This window comes from Ailuropoda melanoleuca, chromosome X (assembly GCF_002007445.2).
Source record: "Ailuropoda melanoleuca isolate Jingjing chromosome X, ASM200744v2, whole genome shotgun sequence".
Taxonomy (NCBI): Eukaryota; Metazoa; Chordata; class Mammalia; order Carnivora; family Ursidae; genus Ailuropoda; species Ailuropoda melanoleuca.
Genome location: NC_048238.1, coordinates 73,730,034 through 73,746,228, shown reverse-complemented (window position 1 = coordinate 73,746,228; position 16,195 = coordinate 73,730,034). Strand labels below are relative to the sequence as shown.

The window sequence follows — 16,195 nt, the reverse complement described above, 5'->3', positions numbered from 1 at the left end:
ATGCTAGAAGAGGCAAGGAAGAATTTCTCCCCTACGGCATTCAGACAGAGCATGGACCTGCTGACACCTTGATTTTGGACTTCCAGCCTTCATAACTGTGAATAAATTTCTCGTGTTTCAAGACATCTAGTTTGTGGTATTTTTTTAAAAGATTTTATTTATTTATTTGACAGAGATAGACAGCCAGCAAGACAGGGAACACAAGCAGGGGGAGTGGGAGAGGAAGAAGCAGGCTCATAGCAGAGGAGCCTGATGTGGGGCTCGATCCCATAACGCCGGGATCACGCCCTGAGCCGAAGGCAGACGCTTAACCGCTGTGCCACCCAGGTGCCCCTAGTTTGTGGTATTTTGTTATGGCAGCACTAGGAACTAATATACTGTTCATACATTTTTTATATTAAGTTCAATTATCCAATGTATAGTACATCATTAGTTGGGTTTTTTTTTTTCAGTTGAGGATATTTATTTATTTATTTATTTATTTATTTATTTATATTCAGTTAGCCAACATATGGTACATCACTAGTTTTTGATGTAGTGTTCAGTGATTCACTAGTCGTGTATAACACTCAGTGCTCATCAGATCACGTGCCGTCCTTAATGCCCATCATCCAGTTACCCCATCCCCCCACCCCCTCCCTTCTGCAACCTTCAATTTGTTTCCCAGGAGACAAACCACGAGAGACTCTGGACTCCTGTTCATACATTTTTAATAAAGTATTTGAAAATAATTTTTAAAAAACCCTCCACAGCATATTTAGCATCCTTCCATGTTCATACTGCCCATAGCATTACTTTATTAATTGGTTACAGAAGGAATAATTTCTGTCTATCTTCAAATTTTTAATTTCATTTACTTTTCTGAGTATAAAGGTAGTATATGTTTTAGATAAGCAAATAGGAGGGAAAATCTGTAAAATAATATTTAGTTGCCCTGTGACCCCACTCCTAGGCCCATTTCCAAGAAATTATCTATAAATGGTTTTGGTATATATTATCCCAGACATTTTTCACTTCAGATTCAGTACCAAGAGAAATGTAACTCTTTTCCTCTCCCTATGTCACTGTGAGATGCATACTTTTTATTGATACAGGATCTAAGCATAAGAATGCTTATATTTTTATTAAAGTGTAGTTGATATACAATATTATGTTAGTTTCAGATGTACAACATAGTGATTCAACATCTCTATACATCATTACAAAGTGATCACCACAATAAATCTAGCTACCATCTGTCACCATACAAAGTTGTCACAGTATTATTAACTATATTCCCTATGCTGTACATTACATCCCTGTGTCTTATTTGTTTTGTAACTGGAAAATTATTCCTTTTTTTTTAAAGATTTTATTTATTTATTCGACAGAGATAGAGACAGCCAGCGAGAGAGGGAACACAAGCAGGGCGAGTGGGAGAGGAAGAAGCAGGCTCATAGCAGGAGCCTGATGTGGGGCTCGATCCCGTAACGCCGGGATCACGCCCTGAGCCGAAGGCAGACGCTTAACGGCTGTGCCACCCAGGCGCCCCCCCCCTTTTTTTTTTAAAGAAAATTATTCCTTTTAATCCCCTTCCTCTATTTTGCCCAACCCTACCACCTCCCGTCTGGCAACCATCAGATTGTTCTCTGTATCTATGAGTCTGTTTCTGTTTTGTTTTGTTGGTTCATTTGTTTTGTCTTTTAGATTCCACATATAAGTGAAATCATAGGGTATTTGTCTTTCTCTCATTTATTTAAATTAGCATAATACCCTCTAGGTACATCCATGTTGTTGCAAATGGCAAGATTTCATTTTTTTTATGACTGAACCATACTCCATTGTAGATACATACCACATCTTCTTTAGCCATTCATCCACCAATGGACACTTAGGTTGCTTCAATATCTTGGCTATTGTAAACAATGCTTCAATGAACATAGGAGTGCATATATCTTTTCAAATTAATATTTCAGTTTTCTTCAGATAAATACCCAAAAGTGGAATTGCTGGATCATATAAGAATGCTTAGTGAAGCATTATATATAATGGCAAAATATTGGAAAACATTATTCACCAATGGGTGGAAGCCTGAACAAATTGTTGTATATTTATAACAGAGCATTTTCTTCAGCAACCAGAGAAAGAATAAGTTATATCCATATTAATGACTTGGAGAGATATTCATGATATACCAAGTAAAATACATACACACAGAATATAGAGAAAAGTATGGAATGATATTTCTGGAGTTTCGAGGTGAGGGAGGAAAGGGGTGTGTGTGTGGGGGAATTATATGTATTTTTAATAAGATCATTATATTATTTATTCCATTGTTTTCAGTGAACACATGCTAATTTTATAATTCTTAAAGAACATTTAATCACAGATTGAAAAAATATACAAATTTTAAAAACTTTTGTCTGATATGAATATATCATTATAAGCTTAAAACCTATAATAAATTTAGTACCAAAAAGTAGAAAAAATAACATATTGCATAAACCCTGAGTATTTAGTGCCATGAACATACAAAATATGTTTAACTTATGAGTCATTTCACAGAAAAATCTCTATTTGTAATATATGCTTATTTCCTTAGAAGGGCCAAAACATCATTCCGGTAGTATGAATTATAAAATTTTATTTATTAAAAAATCCTTATTGATGACAGATAAAGGTTGGGCAAAATTACTTAGGAGGAGGTGTTGTAATAGCATTTGCAGAAGCCAGATAAAAAGGATGTTACAAACAGCTCTTTTGAGAGGCCCTTCAGGGTCATTTACTTGCTTTTGCTATGTGTTTCCTTTTCAAATTTCTATTTCACCATGTAATTTTGGAGTAGCTCCTGATTATAGTAAATGACCATTGTTCTACAAAATTTGATATTTTAGGAAAATGAAATAGCCTCTGTCACATTAATTTTCTTCTTGTCAATACATTGCTATCATCATGGTCTTCACTCTAATTTATTGTGGGGAGTGTAACAGTGTCGGTATTTTCCCAGTCAGCTAAAGACTGGTAAATGACTGAGAACTGTCATAATGTGTATATTACAAGTGGTACTGTCATGATTTCCCTGAGATTATCTGCAGCAGATTTTACTGGTCATGATCAAGGCTTAGTGGATCACAATGTCTTAATGTACCATGTATTATATAGAACAATAAATTGAATGTTTCCTGTGTGCCAGGAGCTGTGCTAAGCAATGTATAAGCATAATAGCATTTAAAATAAATAATTATCCAATTAGATAGCTATTATTATCTGTACTTTAAAACAAGGCTCAGGGTTTAAGCCATTTATAAGACAGCAGATAGCAAATAGCAAAGCTAGGGCTTGAATTTAGGGCTTGTGAACTCCAGTTGTACTCTTTACCTATAAGCTATAATATTTCCAATAGTATCTGAGATACACATTACTGGAGTTCAACAGTGCCTGGTTCTTCTTCCATTTTACGCACATTGGAAGGGTATTTTTCCTAGCCCTCTTGTAATTAAGGCCATCTAACTAGTTCTGGACAATAGGCTACGAACAGAAATTATATTTTTTTGTTTTCAGGTTGAAATATTTAATTGCTAAGATGTTCATCATCACTTACTATCAGGGGAATGCAAATTAAAACTATAATGAGACATCACCTCACACCTGTCAGAATGGCTAAAATCAACAAAACAAGAAACAAGTGAGGATGTGGGGAGTAAGGAACCCTCTTGTTCTGTTGGTGGGAATGCAAACTGTTGCAACCCCTGTGGAAAACAGTATGGAACTTCCTCAAAAGGTTAAAAATAGAACTACCCTATGATCCAGCAATCACACTACTGGATATTTACCCAAAGAATACAAAAACACTAATTCAAAGTTATACATGCACCCTTATGTTTATAGCAGTGTTATCTATAATAGCCAAATTACAGAAGCTGACCAAGTGTCCATTGATCGATGAATGGATAAAGAAGAGGTAGTATATAGGGGCGCCTGGGTGGCATAGCGGTTAAGCGTCTGCCTTCGGCTCAGGGCGTGATTCTGGCGTTATGGGATCGAGCCCCACATCAGGCTCCTTCCGCTATGAGCCTGCTTCTTCCTCTCCCCCTGCTTGTGTTCCCTCTCTCGCTGGCTGTCTCTATCTCTGTCAAATAAATAAATAAAATCTTAAAAAAAAAAGAAGAGGTAGTATATATATACACAATGGAATATTATTCAGCCATAAAAAGAATGAAATCTTGCCATTTGCAATGACATAGATGGAGCTAGAGAGTGTAATACTAAGTAAAATAAGTCAGTCAGGGAAAGACAAATACCATATGATTTTACTCATATCTGAAAGTCAAGAAAACAAATGAGGAAAAGGAAAGAGAGTGAGCAAGCAAGAAACAGACTCTTAACTAGAGAGAGCAATCTGATGATTAATGGTTACCAGAGGGGAGGGGGATGGGAAGATGGGTTAAATAGGTGATGGGGATTATGGAGGGCACTTGTGATGAGCACAGGGTGATGTATAGAACTGCTGAATCACTACATTGTACACCTGAAACTAATATAACACTGTATGTTAACTAACTGGAATTAAAATTAAAAACTTAAAAAAAGAAATATTTAATCGCTAATGTGCAACTCTCTTACCACCTCTCTTCTCTAGCTGCAGCAAATGAGGAGGCCTTGTGTTGAGATGCTAGAGCTTCAAGATTAAAGTAGCCTGATTACTCAGTCACCATATAGAGGGAAGATATTCTGGAGAATTGCTTGAATCCACAGTGTAATTTGTGTGAGTCAGAAGCACGATTTTGTTGTGTTAAACTACTGAGATTGTAGGACTGTTTGTTACCATAGTCTAGCTTAACCTACCCGATTAATACAGAACCAGTACTGAAAGTATGGTATTGACCTAACAAAAACCTGAAGTGTGACATTGGCTAAGTGGTTTTGTGGTGGGAGTTTTCAGTGGCAAAACTTTGGTGAAATTGTAACTTATAATAGGCTTAGCACATATAATTAGGGAATTTGTAAATATAAGGGAAGAGTTTGGATAACAATTCTAGTAGGGAAATATAGAGGAAGAGGCTAGAAAAAAATGTTAGTACTGTCATAGGAGTGATAGTAGTGTTTGGTGATTGCTGCTGGTTTTGATTAGTGTGATAGTTCACTTTATGTGTTGGCTGGACTGGGCTAAGGGATGCCCAGAGAGCCAGTAAAACCTTGTTTCTGGGTGTGTCTGTTAGGATGTCTCCAGAAGAGATCAGCATTTGAATCAGTAGACTGAGTAAAGTGGATTGCTCTCACCAATGTGGGTACACATCCATCAATCTATTGAGGGCCTTAATACAGCAAAAAGGTGAAGAAAGGGTAATTCATTCTCTCTGCTTAGGCTGAGACATTCATTTTCTCCTGCCCTTGTATGTCAGTACTCTGGTTCTTGGGCTTTCAGATTCGGACTGGGAATTACACCATCAGCCCCCAATTCTTAGGCTTTCAGACTCAGACTGAATTACACCACTGATTTTTCTGGTTTCTGAGCTTGTAGATGGCAGATTGAGGGACTTCTTGGCCTTCTTAACAGTCTTCCTTGGAGAGGAGGCCAGTATGGTTTCCCTGTGGAAAGAAGAATGAAACAAATATTTGGTAGACTGTGATGGAGATTATCAGTGTTCACCAATATCAATTTCTCCTCTACCTCTTGGTCATATAGAAGATCACATTTACCATCATTTTGGATGTAAATAAAGCCATATGACTAATGCTGGCCAATGGGTTGTGAGGACAAATGACAGGAACATTTAATTGCTTTTGTGTACTTTCCTCCTTTTTTATGGTAAAAGAGGAGGTCTTGGGTTGAGATAGCAGTGTCACAACTCAAAGCAACATAACAGTTACCACTTGGAGGAGAACTGCCCTATGCAGCTGTTTGATTATGTTGAGTTGTCTGTTGTTTGTTACCATGGCATGGTCTATCCTATTCCTCTCACATATATGAAACAATTGTTATTATAAAAATATTAAGTGTAAAAAGAAATTAGAAAGATTGTTAAATCTCTCCCAAACATCTTCAAAGAATAGGTATCTCTTATGCTATGCAAACTAATCCAGGCACACAAAAACAAGCATAGATATTAAATTAATGTTATGAATCTAGCAAAACCTTAACACAAGCCTGGTAAAAATAACTAAGAATAATAGACTAATTGCATTTTTGAGTAAAAGCACATAAATTTCTTTTTTTAAAAAGATTTTATTTATTTGAGAAAGAGAGTGAGTGAGAGAAAGAGAGCAAGTGGGGGAGGAGTAGAGGGAGAGGGAGAGGCAGACTCCCTGCTGAGCAGGGAGCCTGATGCAGGGCTCAATCTCAGAACTCCGGGATCATGACCTGAGCCAAAGGCAGATGCTTAACCGACTGAGCCACCCAGGTGCCCCAAAGCACATAAATTTCTAATAAATGTAGTAGATATTGAGAATTGATTAGCTGAAACTCCATCCTAATTGCAGTTAGAGCTCTGATAGTGAATTAGGTTCTACCAATTAGACAGACTTGTTAGATTATTTGTGAGGTAGAAGTGAAATGGAGGACATCTTCCTGCTGTTGTTGCTTCTGGCAAGGTCATGGATAAAATAATGGCAACTCCATTTAGCAGAGACCACCTTTGAGTCCAGGAGCAGCAGACACATTTGGATCACCAAATTACATTTGCACAACCTTACCTCTGACTTGTTCCATGCTTGTCAGCCAGCCTCTGTCCTTGGTCCACTTCAGTGTTTGCACAATGGATGTTTGAGTGGAGTAGCCATGATGGTAAGGAAGGAGGCAATACATGGGTTCAAAAGCATGGAGTACTCACTGAGAATAGCCAAATCTCTGGGGTCAGTTAATTATTTCAGACAATTCTACCATAGAGGATGGTGTGGTTTGTCCTTAACAGAATTGATACTTTCTCCAGATATGGGTTTATCTTGCTTTCTCTGCCCTCAGTATTTCTGCAGGTGTCACAATTTGAAGCTTACAAAATGTCTGATTCATGGGACTCATTCTATGGTGAAGAAGGTGTGGCAACAGACACACAACCACTGGTCTGATAATATAATGTATAATCCAGCATCAGCTGGCCCAATACTTTGATTGAATGGCTTGTTAAAGTCTTAGGTAAGTCACCAGACAGAGAAAAACACTTTGCAGAGTTGGAATATTGTCCTCCAGAATAAGGAATATATACTCATATATCAACAACTGATATGTAGTATTGTATTCTTTTTTTTTAATATTTGTTTTTATTTTATGTTAGTAATCTTTACACTCAACATGGGGCTTGAACTCATGAACCTAAGATCGAGAGTCGCATGCTCTTCTGACTGAGCCAGCCAGGGTGCCCCATGTGGTACTATATTCTTAATAGCTAGAATACATATGTATTAGAACCAACACAATGACCCACTTACAGAATTTGTGTTTCTTGTTTCTACATGCTCAGGTTCTGCTAGCTTAGAGGTTTTGCTTCTCAAGAGGGAATGCTTCCACCAGGGGACACTTTAAGGGTTCTACCAAACCCGAACATGATCCATGCCAAGATGAATATATCACTAGATAGATGAGTAAATATATAGATATAGGCAGTTAATTTTAAAATAAACTTCTGGAAACCACAAACAATGACTTGTGGGAGGAGTTAATTGCTGCCAATAGGAATCAATATAAATTTACCTGTTCATTTTGTTCCATGGTGCTTTTCATCATTTTAAAAGGATGTACACTCAGCCCATTATTTAATTTGGTGCCTCCTATTGCCAATGCTCCTTGTCAAGCTTCCTTCAGTGGTTAATTTAGAAGGCTGTCATTATGTAAAGACTTCATGTGGAGCCTACCTACTAATTGCCTAGTGTTATGTTTTTGTCCTCTGAAAACTCATATGCTGAAGCGTTAACCCCCCCCCCAAGTAATGGTATTTGAAGATGGGGCTTTGGGAGATACATTTAGATGAATTCATGAGGACAGGCCTCTGGTCTGGATGGGATTAGTGCCCTTATAAGAAGAGAGACCAGAGAGCTTGCTCTCTCCTCCATCCCATCTGTCCCCACACAAGAATAGGTCATGTGAGCACACAGTGAGATGATGTTCATCTGCAAGCCAAGAGAAGAGGCCTCAGAGTGAAACCTACCATGATTTTAGACTTCCCAGACTGCAGAACTGTTGAGCAAATTTCTGTCATTTAAGCTACCTGGTCTATGGTATTTTTTATGGCAGCCCAAGCTGACTAAGACACCCAAGTAGGAAACCTTGCCACCAGTTAATACAACTGGACCTTGGCAGCCACTTGGATTCTAGTCAACCATTAGCTATCATGCTTGGGCTATGAAATAGTAGTATTTCTTTCCAGTAATAGAAAAGAGTATTGATGTATACATTAGGAGTTTTCGAAAAGGAAATCACAATTTCATTAGTAATTTTGATTTAATTGGTCTGGAAGCAAATACAGTATTAGGAATATATTACATATTTCACCTCATTCAACACTCAAAAGATTATGAGTTAAAATTAACAAAAATTTTACATTATTGGGGATTTGTGAGGATTTAATGAAATAATACACAATTGGTTACCAGAGTCTCCAGGCTAACTAATCATTAAATAAATGTCAATTGTAATAATTTAATATTAATATAATATTAAATATTTCTAATAATCTTAAAAGAATGAAAACCTTAACAAATAAAGAATTCTTATTTTTTTAAACATCCTACATAAAGTGAGTGGAATAGATTTCTTTCTATGTTTCTATTTTTTTGATAACCTAATCAAACTTTTAGTGAAAACTCTATTGTTCTCATTGTCTTACATAAAATATGGAGAAAGTCCTACATTGCAGAGCTCTGAATAACAAAATTAAGTGCCATGTACCCTAATTTTAAAACCTTCCCTATGATCCAACAAATATATATCAACTCTTAATAGAAGAAGCTAAAATATTTTGTGTAGATATGTCGGTATATGTGTGTTTTTGTGCATTTGTGTGTGTAGTTATGAAAAGGTAGGTGTTAATTTTAACAAGAAGCACTTATAGAACTTCCTTTCACATAGGTAATTTGTAAACAATAAATGCATACATAACTATATTTATTTTGTTAGATATGGAATGCTAAGTAATTATAACATAATGGTTCTTGCTGATTTCCCATTTTGGATTCCTAAAATATTTTAATTTGTCACCTCATCTGATCCTCACAACAAACTTACGTTACAGATCAATGTGGTTTCCATGCCATGCATTCGTTGTGATGATGAAATAAATTAATCTACATTAAGTCCCTAAGCACACTGCATGCAAGGTAAGGAAGCATTTAACAGATGTTTATCCTTTTTATACTTTTTAAATCCTTTTTATCCTTTTTATAATCATCATCCCTGTTATTACTATTACTATTGCTCTTAATACAACCTATATTACTCGTGATGATAGTCAGTTCTTTGATCACCTGTTAACATGTGGGAAATTCTCATGGCCTAACTGATTTATTGAACACCTTATAACAAGTTGTTTAAATATGAGCATGGTGTTCTATTTAATTTCCATATCAAATGCAGTAATATTTCAGCATAATTATTGACCAATAAGGAAATACTAGTAATCTCCCCTATAGATCTTTCACTCTACATGTTAATTTTAAGCTTCTGATTATCTTTTAATATTATTTTTCACATGCATGCAAACATATATAGGCCAATATTCAATTTTACATCCCGATGGTGCATTGAATTTCTTTTCATTTAAAAGGAAACATACTATGCCCCATGGTTATGCAACATCTTTTCTCCTTAGAATATTCCATGGATATTCATGGTAAGGTATATACATACTGTGTATTTCAACTTGTGTATATATAGAATGTGAGGTAATTAAATGGTGCTTTTTGGTTAGAACTTAGAATACTTCCAGATTGCTCTATTTCTATGTGTTCTCTTCTATTGAACATTTTATCATTAAGTTAGTCTTCAACATATTGTTCTCATAATTACATTATAGATTGGTTTTATGATTTGGTGCTTGCTCTTGAGCTAGTATATCTTATTGTCTCTTAGTGCATCTTATGTGTCTCAAACTAGTGTAGCCTTTTCAAGGTTAATCTAGTTGGATATCGCTTGGTTAATATCAAATGAAGACATTAAATCAGGGCTGTCAAAGTGATAATATATTTGGAAAAGGGAATCAGTGGTGATTTTTAGAGATTAATTGACATTTTTCATGGTCCCACAATGAGTAGTGTGAATTCATTTATAGTTTAAGGAAATAATTAATTTCCCTAATAGAGTTTTTAAAGAAAACTATTGCTCACCCACATAATTAGTAAGCCTAGGCAAATGCAAGAAAAAACATTGTTTATTTCATTGCTCTCTCTTAGTCAGAATCAGTATTATGATTGTTCGATATTTAAATGTTCTTTATTTTCCTCCCAGCTTTAACTATGCATGGTTATCATTGTATTTCATATATTTCTAAGTGGAGAATGATAGCTTTATATTTTGTGGGTTATAGTAAATAAAGTTTCATTCTATATTATCATAATCAGTGAGTTGCAAGGGACCATCTCAATTCTGAAAACTCTCCTTTCCCATAATGGATTGCAAGGGCTTTCCTGCCAACCCCTATAAGGTTTTCCAATCCTCCAACTAAAGCATCAATAACTAGACTTTTTGTTTTAAAGGAAAACAACTAAATAGTGGTGGTGAACTATTGCTAATAGAAGCAGAAAAGAAAACATACATCCTGGTGATTAAGTAGGTTGTAAATAGGAAATGACTATGTCAAATTAATTTTTAGGTACAGAATTTTGCACTGTGATAATATTTATTAATTTATCTGTTGCTTTTCCATTTCCAAAAGTATCTACTCATATTGTCTGATTAATCCTAATGACAAACCCATGTCTTTCAATTAGTACAAGATTCAGTGATACTGTTTTTTTTTTAAGATTTTATTTATTTATTTGTCAGAGAGAGAGAGTAAACACAAGCAAGGGTAATGTCAGGCTGAGGGAGAAGCAGGCTCCCTGCTGAGCAAGGAGCCTGATGTGGGACTTGATCCCAGGACCCTAGGATTATAACCTGAGCCGAAGGCAGACACTTAACCGATTGAGCCCCCCAGGCATCCCAACAGTGATACAGGTTTATTGAGAGGTTTGAGAGATAATGTACCCCAAAGCCCCCAAGACATTGTATGTTTGGTAAGTCACCAGTTATGCAATATAACTACTCTTTTTCTTTCTACTCTTTATAGTATTAATGGTGGTACAAAAAATATTACTACTACTTTGAGTAGTAAAAATAAGAACACATTTAATAATCACCTTTAATTAGGTGTGCAGTCTGGTTGTCTGCAATGGGAACAATCTTACTTTTACTTGATACATTTGGGCCATGGTAGACACATGGACTCCAGACACAATAGAGAGATAGAGGCACTAAACATGGGAGATGCAGAGTGGGTGTTAATCTTCACTAATAATAACTTTTCAAAGAATAATTGTAAGTGATTTCTGAATGGGATATCATTGTCAATAATGAATTTGGGTTGGTGGGTATGGAAATAAATGTGGTGACAATATAATCACTTATGTGTATTTTTTACATTTCAGGTAACAAAAATATTTTAAATACATTGCCTCTTTCAAACAGAAAACAATCCTGTGTTACAAAATGCATAGTAATTTTACATGATAAGGGACTATGAGAATTAAACAAAATAAGCCACTGGTCTGTATGATGTATGCTGCTTGGTAAGACCTTGCTCATCCCTTGGTATAGGTACCTAATAAATTGTGCAGTCCAGATTATTGTTCTTTAGGGAATGATGCTTCTTCGTATATGTCTGGAAGGGATACAATGAGGTTGTGCTTAGCAATCATATTTTTGCTCCTGATTTTATTATGTTTGTATTTTCATTGTGTATACTGACTGATTTTTGTTTGTGGACATGTAACCTATTGATTTTTGTGTATTTACTTTTTTATCTCTATATCCTTCTCATTATTTTCAGACTATTCTACTTGGATGATTATATTTATAGGTTTTCTGAAATAGTTTTAAATAAACATCTTGCCCCATAATTCCATTGTTAAGTGCTTTAAATCATAATACCTTCGAATCCAGCTTTACCATGGGGTCTTCCTGAAGCACTAACATCTAGGAAACCTTGGGTATGGGAAAAAGAGAGTTTTAACTCATATTAAAAATTCCTGAGAGAATTTACTTCTTGGTAGTTAGATAAGTAGGTTTCAGATAGGAATTCATCCTGTCTTATTGAAATGGAATTTGGTAGTTATGGAATTTATTGTCATTATACTATGATTGCTTTTGCATTTCTGTGGCTTTTCAGTTTCTAGTGGATTTTCTACATGGTTCCTCAATTAATTCTCATGACAAATCTGAACTGTAGAATTAATAAGTGTCTCTTTGGTATCTTTGTTGTGAGTTTCAAATATGAAAATTCACATGAAAGTCCAAAGTACAATTTCTTTTACATATACATATTGGAGTGTATTCAATTTACTTTTTTTCTAGGACATTTCATGGATACCCTTGCCAAAATAGGTGATTTTTTTTTATAATTCATGCATCAGAGCCCTGCAGACACATGAAGGAAGAAAGCTAATGATTGCCAATGATAAACTGTCTTAATTTTGTTCATTTAAGTATAATAAATAAATAAATAAAGGCATATCAGACTACAACCAAGGATGACATTGTTTTTGGGATAACCTACAATGAATGTATATGCATATACACATATGCACATATGTGTATCAAAATAAAATAAGTCATTTTCAACTTTATTATTTTAATGTTAGTAATATTAATTATGACTGATTCACAAGTATGACATGGTACAACCCTTTAGAACTACTTTCATACTTCACTATATGAAGACATAAATAAGGCATGTAACTCTAATCATCCAGGAGCTCACAATCCAGTAAAGAAAACCAACACAGACATTGATATTAATGCTGATAGAAGCTAGAATGTATTCAGTGCTATGCTAGAGCTACAAAGAAAGCCTTTTGGAAAGAGATGAATCCTGATCTTCCAACTTACTTCTCCTAGGGCCTGGACAGGAACTGGGGATCTGGGGAAGGAGTTATTTCTAAGTAAGAATTGCACAAGTGGTTGGTGTTTTGCTGTCAGGTGCCTCTGAAGTCTGAGCATAACAAATGGAGTGCAGAAGGCAAGGAATCTTCTAGGAATTTACAAAAGTGGCTTTGTGTTAAAAGAATTACATCTTGGGGGGTGGGAGGTTGGGCAAAATGGGTGAAGTGGAGAGGGAGGTATAATCTTCCAGTTATGGAATGAATAAGTCATGGGAGTAAAAGTCACAACATAAGGAATACAGTCAATGATATTGTAATAGCAATGTAACAAAACAGATGGTAGCTATAGGTGGGGTGAACATAGCATAATGTCTAAACTTGCCAAGTCACTAAGTTGTACACCTGAAACTAATGTAATATAATGTGTCAAGTATACTCAAGTGTGTGTGTGTGTGTGTGTGTGTGTGTGTATCTTTTAAATCTAAAGTGCTAGGCAAATATAAGTTACTATAAAATATGATACTTTTCATGGCAAAAGCAGAAAAAAATAATGCATTGCGAATGCAATATTATTCTTTTATGTGACTGTGAATACACATTTGTGGAAAAAATAAATATGTTATTCTTCCTGGAAAAAATGACATTACATTGTAGTTTCTCTGTAAATAATAAGTCAAATGAATGGAGTAAAATTAAATAGTGAAACTATGTTGCCCAGTGGGCATGGAAAATGAAAGCTTTGGAGACCTGAGGATAAGGTTGTGAATGGATTATATTCCAGGTCAGATAACTGGAAATCCAACATTTTAACACTCTATAACTACCTGCAACTAATTATGCCCATAACTAACTATAAAATAGCTAACTAGAATTAATCATAAAGATATCCAACCAGAACTAGCAATAAATGGCAATCAGAACTAGTTAGCATTAATGTCAGTAATTGCAACTGGGTATAGTAATCACAACTAGTAACCACAACTAGTGAATAGATATAATTAGTAACTATAACTAGCCGAGAATCATAACCAAATGCAAGCACAAAAACCATAACTAAAACTAACTAGAATTACAAACTAACCATGCCTAGTAACTATTACTAGTTACAGCTATATAATAACCACACATATTTAGTAATCACTATAACTAGCAACTGTGACTAATTAGTGGCCAAAATTAGTAGCCATAACTAATGAAGAATAGTCAACCACAAAATAAAGAACTACAACTATACCAAGTAACTACAACTAACCATATGCAGCAACCAAAACTAGTCAGTACCCACAACTATCAATGATAACCAGTTAGTAGCAGGAACAGAACATATGAACAGAACAAACACATAGAACCAACATAGCCAAGAACAGAACTAGTTAGTAGCCATAACTAATAAACACAACTTGTTAGTAATTAAGGTTAGCAACATCAACTAGTTAGCCAGTCATAACCACAATAACCATAATTATAACTAACCATAATTGCAACTAACCATACATAGTAAACACAAGTAGTTAGCAGCCATAACTACTAACTACAGCTAGTTATAGTTATAAGTGACCACAACTAATTAGTAGGAACAACTAATAACCATAAACACCTAGGAATAATAACCCCCCACCACCGTACCTAATATATGTGACTTTGTGTTGAAAGACATTACACTTTATGTACTCTGTAAGTAACAAAGTCAAGTGATTGTGATTGAATAAAATAGTTTTGCCCAGTAGGCATGGATCATGAAAGCTTTGAAAGATCTGAAGATAAGTCTGTGAGTTTATTATATTCTAGATCAAATAACTATAATTTGAACACCATAACTACCTGTAACCCACCATACTTCTTAAAACTATGCTCATGCCTGACTACAGCTAACCATAAGTACAACTAACTACAATTACTACCAAACATCACCTGTAAACACAACACCAGCCAAATCCAGTGGTAACAACTAGTTAGTAGCACAACTAGCTACCACAAGTAGCTAGTAGCCATGTCTAATAGCCATGACCAGTTAGCAGTCATGAATGGTGTCCATGCTAATTAGTAGTTCTAACTATTTACAATGAATAGGTAGCAATGGTGACTACATATGATTAGAATTAACTAGAATTATCCATAACTGGGACCCATAACTATATTAACTGTAACTAATTATAGATAACCATAAGTAGCCTAACCATAACTATAACCATAACTTTAACTATAGCTAACTATCACAGTAACTACAATGATAACAATAATAACTATTACTGACTATAATATAACCATATTTGAAGCAAAAACTGATGAGATAGAAACTGACTATGAAAAGATCTAGATTCTCTATAACTGCATTTGATGTTGGGATATGAGAATGCAGCAATGTGGGGAAGAAGGGAATGTTGGGTACTTTGGGAAAGCTGCAATGTGAAGAGAATGTGTAAGTCTTGCTCTGAAGTTTATGCTCTTTTAGAGGAGCTGCTGCCTGGGTAAGACAAAAACAAGGTAGCCAACTTTGAGCCCCTAATTTGTTGAGAGCTGTGGATTCCAACTGCCTAGTAACATATTGGGCTAGAGAAGAATGAGTGACTGTCAGTTCTAGGAATGGGACTTGGGATAGAGGTTAGAACATGAATGTTAACTGACCAAATGCATTAGTCTAATAATTTTAAGGACTGGTTTGATGAAGTAATGCTATCCACTGAAAAGTATTTCCCAGTCCAAGAAGGCAGGAAAAGGCACATAATTGAGAGTGTGTTGTTGGAAGGCCTTATTTTTAAAAATAATGGGAGAAGAGTGGTAAGAGCAAAGAGTTGATTGGATGTGAACATTATTTCTCTCTGCATAGAGCCACTTCTGATTTTCTTGGCTGTTCCCCTATCCTGGAAGCAGTTATACAAACAAAAAATAGCATATGATATTTTAATTATGCTGCAACAGAGATAAATAAATTTTCCACTGTTCAATGAGGTAAAATTGAGTTAGTTTCCACTCTAGATTGATTGGTAGAGGGGTGACTTTGATAACTCTTCTAGAGAAGTTTTTCTGGATCTGTGGAAAGTCAGCTACCCAGTGACTTTTATCTGCTTGACATTCACTCTCTACCTTATTTCTCTGGAACATTCTCTCATCTATGTATATGGCAGGTAGGCTTAGTAACTTGGATGAAGTA

The 16,195-nt window shown here is 35.4% G+C and overlaps 1 long non-coding RNA gene across 1 annotated transcript in view; it reads right to left on the bottom strand.

Annotated features, from left to right (window-relative positions):
• Positions 1-5,094: 5,094 nt before the first annotated feature.
• The window catches only part of LOC117797369, a 133,805-nt gene continuing 122,704 nt past the window's right edge, over positions 5,095-16,195 (bottom strand). Inside the window, exon 3 of the long non-coding RNA XR_004622320.1 lies at positions 5,095-5,568. This is a non-coding gene — a long non-coding RNA (uncharacterized LOC117797369). The remainder of the gene's footprint in view (positions 5,569-16,195) is intronic.